Source organism: Macaca nemestrina, chromosome 13, assembly GCF_043159975.1.
Source record: "Macaca nemestrina isolate mMacNem1 chromosome 13, mMacNem.hap1, whole genome shotgun sequence".
NCBI lineage: Eukaryota > Metazoa > Chordata > Mammalia > Primates > Cercopithecidae > Macaca > Macaca nemestrina.
The window spans coordinates 30,719,559-30,727,027 of NC_092137.1; positions in this window are offsets into that span (position 1 = coordinate 30,719,559).

Below are 7,469 nucleotides of genomic sequence, written 5' to 3' on the forward strand. Positions count from 1 at the left end.
TCAGAGGCCCCTGGGAGCAGAGGTTCAAGTTCAGCCAAGCACAACTATCCGGCAACCAGTCTGAGGCTGGACTTGATCCCATGTGGGGTCTCAGCCTTTTGGGGCCCAGGTCCTTTCAGTGCCCCAGAGGAATCATGAGGCCACTGACTCCATCTAGGGGCCCCTCTGGGCTGCTGTGAATCCTGGGACATCCCCTGATTTTGCAGCCCAGGCCCTGTGGCTACAGGGGCAGTGGGGGCACTGCCCTCCAGCGGGGCAGCCAGCACCAGACTTGGCTGCACCTCCACCAAACTCTGTGAAAGACCTTGGCCAAGTCACTTCCCCTCTCTAGGGCTCAAGTGCTCACTGCATCATGATGGCGGGTGGACTGGAGAAGCCTCCTAAGAACCTCTTCTAGATGTTGGGAGGAGGAAGCAGGAGTTTGGTTAAAGCTAGCAGGAGAATGTGCAGAACTGGGCGGCTCCAAAGTGAAGTCTTTTGCTCAGCAGGAGGGGATAGGAAGATATCGGGATGGGCAGATACACTCTGATCAGCATCTCAGCTGTACTTGCTCACTGATTCAGCCAGCATCATGGAGTCTCCTCTGTGTCCCGCTGTGGCTGGAGGCCATGAGGGTGGGCAGTTCTGCGGCAAAGCCACTGAGCTGAGAGTGGTTGGAGGGGAGGAGGGCAGGGCCGCTTCACAAAGGACCTTGCAGGCGGCTATGAAAAATATCCACTGCATAGTGTATGTCTATTGGAGAGTTGTCACGAGTAATGACATGACCTGCTTTATGTTTTAAATAAACAGATCACTCCCATGCTGCATGAAGGATGGGCTATAGGGGTTAGAGTAGAAATGAGGGATCAGCTCATGAATTCAGGACAGTTACCTGGGCGAAGGCCACTACTCACCACAAAACAGGGAGCACCAGCATCTCACGCTCCCTACTTGCTGCCAAACCTGCTATGGAATCTCTCCCTTGGATTCCTTGTTCTGTGGCCTGGTGACTTCACCCTCCTCCCATCCATCCCACCAGCTCTCAGTGGTGTGTCAAAAACCTGCTTTGTGCAGACCCAGGCAAAGGCAAGCACTGGGCTCTTAGGCCCCAGACCCTGCCCTTGTGGCCACACCTGGTCTCCATTCCACCCACTGTTTGCAGATACCCAGGGGATAACATGCTCCTATCTCTGAAATTCCAGGCAGCCTTGGAGAATTTCAGGGGGAGGAAGTGTCCCACATTGGCAAACTTCCCATTATGGAGCAAGACCTTCAAGGAAGCCATAGGGTAAGGAATAAAGGTGCCTTCTTTCCCCTCCTTTTCTTTGGGCCACTGAAGATAGAAAGTGATGAACCCTCCCCTTACCTTGGAGCCCCTATCTCAGGGTTCAGTGCTTAGCTGACACCATATAATGAGTTCATCCTGGGTGCTGCTTCTCCCCTTGTGTACTCCTGACCACTTACCACCATGACTCAACTTCCAGGGACCAACAGCAGCTCTGCCCTGCCTGGTCAGCAAAGCACAAGCCTGAGTTTCCATCTTCAACAGAGATGCAAGTTCATTCCTGTCTGTGGGTGGCACCTTATACATCTCCTAAGGCCTTGTCATCAGCACAGGCTCTGGGCAAGGCCAGTTTGGACTCAACCCCGATGTCATCATGGGACCTTGCTTGAGCTTGGGCAGATCTCAAGGCTGCATAACCTTTCTGAGCCTCAGTTTCCTCAGCTGGAAAGTAGAGATAACACCCAGCTCAGGGCCACTGTACAAAAGATAAAATGACGTAAATAAAACACATGATTCGTGGTAGGTGATCAAAAAATATCACTGCCTGCCCTTACCTTTTGGTAATTAATGTGGGCTCTGGGCTTACCGTCTTACATTTCAGATAGATTTTCTATAATTGAACTTTGGAGTGGATGTATTGTAGAGGTTAGTTTGAATCGTACATATGCAGTAGTCTCATTCTGACCATGAGGTGGAATAATTGATCCTTACAGAGTGGCCTGAAGTTGTTTTTCCAAACCAGCTCTCTTTGTCATCTCATCCAGATGTCCCTGTGAAGGGACAGCAAAGGAAGGTACCCAGATTCTCTGGTCCAACTGGATGGGAAGACACAGACTGGTGGCAGATGAATGACTTACCTATGCTTGCACAGTGAAGAGATGCAGATCTAGGGCTAGAACTCAGGTTTTCTTTCCTTTCTTTTTTTTTTTTTTTTTTTTTTTTGAGATGGAGTCTCACTCTGTAGCCCAGGCTGGCATACAGTGGTGTGATCTTGGCTCACTGAAACTTCTGCCTCCTGGGTTCAAGCAATTCACCTGCCTCCGCTTCCCAAGTAACTGGGATTACAGGCGCCTGCCACCATGCCCAACTAATTTTTGTGTTTTCAGTAGAAGATGGGGTTTCACCATGTTGGCCGGCCAGACTGGTCTCAAACTCCTGACCTCAAGTGATCCGCTAGTCTTCACCTTCCAACGTGCTGGGATTACAGGTGGGAGCCACCATGCCCAGCCCAGAACTCAGGTTTTCTGATTCTTGGACAGCTTGGTCTCCTGAGAAGCCTTTATCTGGACTTAGAAGAGCTGAACTGATAGAGGTAGGTGAAGTGGGGCTGAGCTCCCTAGCCCAGCCTGATTCTCAGTGCCAGACCACCCAGATGATGTCTAAACAGACATTTTCTAGATTTATTCTGGTCACAAGCTTCCCACAAGAGGAAGCTTGGCGCTGAAGTTCTGGCTGGTGACTTATTTCCTGTCCCCTTTATACCTCTGCGAAGGGTTCCAATTTATTCATTCAACAAGCATGTATGAGTTTCTTCTATAATAAGCAAAATAGTATGCATTTGTATTAGTCTGTTCTCATGCTGCTAAAAAAGACATACCCACCACTGGGTAATTTATAAAGGAAAGAGGTTTAATTGACTCACAGTTCAGCATGGCTAAGGAGGCCTCAGGAAACTTACAGCCCTGGCGGAAGGGGAAGCAAACACGTCCTTCACATGGCAGCAGCAAGGAGAAGTGCAGAGCAAAGTGGGGGGAAAACTCTTTATCAAACCATCAGATCTTGTGAGAACTCATTCACTATCACGAGAACAGCATGGAGGTAACCACCCCCATGATTAAATTACCCCCTACCGGTCCCTCCCACAACACGTGGGGATTATGGAAACTACAATTCGAGATGAGATTTGGGTGGAGACACAGCCAAACCATATCAGCACTGAATACTTAGAATATGCCAGACTATGCATATATTTCTTATTTAATCAACAGTCTGAGTTAGATTATTGTTAGTATTATTTCCCCTGTTTTACTGAAGGGGAATAAAGACTCAGAGGGAAGTGATTTGCTAAAGTACACCATGTTGGATGGTGCTGTGTTAATTTGGTTAAGCTGGGGGCTATACTCCCAGAATTATCTTCCCTGTAAGGCTCCAGGTTATTGGAGCCATATAGAGTCAGCCAAATGGCAGCTGGTATGAGATCTGGAAGACAGAAGTGGAATAGAGGCCATTACTCTCTGAATGATTGTCATGGTTGCATATGGTGTGAAACAGATGCAAATGTGTCTGGCAGGTCCCAGCTTGTCCTCGCTCTTTTCTGCTTCCCATCTAGCTTGTCACCCTGACTTCTGGTGCTCCTGACTAGTAAAGGCTCCAGGCCCTCAACCAGAAGATTGACTGTGGACCTGCAGAGAAGGTAGCCAGATGAAGGCATCAGTTTTCCATAGACCTCTCCATGAACTTCCCCTTTGTTGTTTCACCCCAGGGGCTGGAGAAATGCAAAGGTGCAAGTCATGCTTTTGGTATACATTGTGACATGGGATCACCTCTGGAAGAAACTTTGGTTTTATAAAGACTCAAATATAAAGAGATTTTGACATCTTGGTAGCCAAAGTTCCAGGGCCAAGACCTTATACAGGCATGGTATCCCCATACCATAGGAAAAAAGCCCTCTGTAGAAGTCCAGCCCTCTGGACACTCAGTGTGGAAGTCTCCGGAACAGTAGGAAAATGGATTCCCCCAGGCCACGACTGGAAGATGGAAGTCAGGCACACAAAGTGCTGATGAGGCTGTTATGGAATCCTAAGAGTCACAGCCTAAGGCATATCCTGTAGCCCCCAGGTCAAGCAGGTGGGTACCAGGGGCTCCAGGTTCCTCCACAGTGCCCTGGGAAGAGACAAGTCACAGAGCTTGAAGACAGCAGCCAATGTCTCCTTAGAGCTAGAAGACTTCCAGGAACCAAGGGAAGAATCAATGCATCATTCCCTCGACTCAGGACTCAAGACCCAATTTAAGCCACTTTGAGCTCAGCATGGTGCAGAGTTTGCCATAAAGAAGTAGTTCAGCTACGTATTAAAGAGGCAGAATTCAAGACTTGAGCAAGTCAGTTAATCCTGCTGAGCTTCAGCTTCTTGATCTGCAAAATGAGGAGACGACATCCACTTCCCAGGGTGAATTATTGAAAATGGTCAATGTGGGCATGACTTGGAAGCCGTCTCCAAATGGAAGGGCTAAGAGCTGTTCCTTCATAAGTAGAGGGTGTCGGGAGATAGGATGAAGAACTAGCTGGGGAATCAGGACCCTTGGTGTTCCGTCTAGGCTCTGGCTCTTGCATCAGCATGACCTGGAGGCTCTGATCTTTGGAGGGAGGCAGAAGTCAGCACTAAAGGGTGTCGAATCTCTCAGTACTCTCCCAGGCCAGGTTCCCACACCCTAAATCTCACAAATCCCTCTTCTAGCAAGGTGGAGGGCGATGAGACATGAGAAGACATGCTTGAGACATGATGAGATGTGACCTCTCGTGTTTCCAGGAGTGGAAGGAGGGCTCCATTGTTGTGCTAAGGAAAGACAAGGCTGGGGACTTTCCTTCCCATGTAGCAAATACTTGGAATCCAGGAGCCCTTTGGTGTAGGGGTGCCTGTGGGACTCCTGTGGTCCTGCAGATCTTCCTCTTTGTTATGTTCTTATGTTTCGAGGTTGGCTTTTCCATCCTCCTCTCTTTCTTCTTTCTTTTCCCCCAACCACTATATCATGCACTACATCTTCTTTCGTATGTGTCTCTTAGTGTTCTCTTCTTCCTTCTCTTTGTCTTTTTCCTCCATCATCATTATTAGCAAAAATGAGAGCTGATGGTAAAAGTGGTGCCCAGGGAGGGCAGGTGACTCATCCAAGGCCACACAACAGCAACTCTTATTGAGCTCCTACTGTGTACCAGGCACCCTGTCCCTTGGGACTGTCATGCCACCCCTGGCTGAGAGAGTGTTTATTCCCACCCTGAACAGCCATGCGCAGAACTGTGAAGGCAGGATGAAGGGAGACTTCCAAAGGCCACCCAGGACGCTGACAGTAAATGCTCACAGAGAACTTCTAATCAGCGCCTTATAAACTAGAGAAGTTAGGCCTTTAGTGATGGAAAAGATAGGGGCAAAGGGTAAGATAGCTGAGGTGAAAAAAAAATATCATGAAAGCCATGGTTGGATCAGTGGACATGAACTCATTCCACAGTAGAGCCTGGAAAGGAAAGAGGGAGGGAAAATAAAAGGCTACTTTCCATGATCAATAATAAAATTGTAGAAGCCATTCTGCCATATGGTCAATGAGGCTCAAACTCTGAATGCCCCTAGAAAGCAGGTGTTGGCTGTTTCAGAAAGGAATGGTTCATGTTATTTGAGGTCCCTACATCATTTGACAATCATCCCTTGGTATCATTCCAGAGAAATGTATGGTCCAACTAAATTTCATTCCTAGACACTGAAAAGTGGCACCTGGCAAAGAACATGCAAACAGCAGGAAGGTGGGGAGGGGCGGCTGATGATGTCTGTGACTCCCTAGGCTCGTGAAATGACCATGGGTGGCGTGCTGGCCCTCCCTGAACCTGTCATACACAACTCTCCATGGGGAACAGATTCCATGTCACTGTGCTTTTCAGAGGGTACGGGGATCACACTGAGAAGCACTTGGTCTCCCTCAGATGTGAATGTTCCATGGGGTTAGTCATTCCTACTGAGTGCTTGTGCAAAAGTATGCAGTTGATCACAGAAGCAGCTAATGGAGATCGATAACACTTAGCTTGAAATGAGAAGGCTGCACGGAGTACAGGCCTCATCTGACCTGACAGCTGTTGTGCTGGGTGTAGTTAGTTCAGGACATGAGGCTTCTCTTTGGGTAAAGCTTTTATTAGCAGTACTGGGAAGCTGATCAAGTAAAAGCATGTGATGCTGCTTGAACCATGAAGTTGTTCTTCATTAAATGTGTGGCTTTGGGTCAGAGTAGCGCCTGATCTACTGACCTGCCCCCAAACACTCTAGCGTAAGATGAGGGGTAGGGAATTGGAAGGAGAGCTAAATTTGCATAAACCTGCTAGATTTTATGGGAACTTTAAGTAAGGAGTCTTTAAAGCAATCATTAAACTCTCTAATGTCAGGATTGAGATTACCATCTCCACCTTCAGCAAAAGTCAGCCCTTCAACTCCTGGGCAAGGGGTACTCCAGAGAAGACAAAGTACTCACCACAAGTCAGGGAGGGGGGATGGCGGTTGAAGATCTGAGCCTCAGCTTGGTCAAGATAGCAATTCCTAACTATCAAGGAGAAACTGGCTAAATTCTTACTGTGTAGCAAGTATCCTGACCTCGAGTAGAAGGATTATTAGAACTACCCGGCATCTGTTAAAAAACAGCAAGACTGTTCATGAGATTATAGAAGCTCTAGCTATCGAGAATGAAAGATTATTTGCTTGGAGGAAAAGTCTCCTACTTCTTGGAGCAGAAAGAGCTAGATCTGGCCTCGACCTTCTGGTCAACATCCCAGTACCAGGGACCTGGTAGAGTTGGACTCCCAAAGATGGTGTTGAGGGGATGACCCTTTCATCTGTCCATGACTGGGCTGTGACTCCATGCCAGCAATGAAACAGACTCTTGGCCCAAAAGCAGGAGATCTCCATTTCATCAGTCAACTCTTTCATTAGCTGCCAGCTACTATCTCTATTCAGGGAATCCCACAAAAGGAGTCTCACCAACTGCTGAAGACACAAAGCCAGTGGCCAGATGTGTTTGAAGAGGCAGCTTTCCTGGACCTTTCTCATGGACTCAAGCTGCTCCTCCACCTTCCACCGTCTCCACTGCTCCCATTCTGCACTCTGCTCGCCAACAACCCTCCCCAGTAGCTGCACAGGAGACTCCAAACTCCTGTCTGCTGTCCCCACGAGCGCTCTTCTCACACTAACCAGTGCTCCCTCCCTTCCTAGCTCCTTTCTCATTAGCGTAGCACTTGCTTTATCTCTGCTAGCAGGTTTTAAGGGTCTTATGAACAGGACCCCTAACTTGCACTTTTTTCTCCTGCAGAGCTCAGTACCATGCCCTGCACATAGTAGGAGCTTAAAAATAGCTTGTTGAATGAAAGATCTGAACAAAAGCATTCCCTAGCAGGGGCTGGTCCCTTAGTAAGTTGTGTCTGTCTCTTCCAGACAACTCCTTGGCCTACTAACACGAC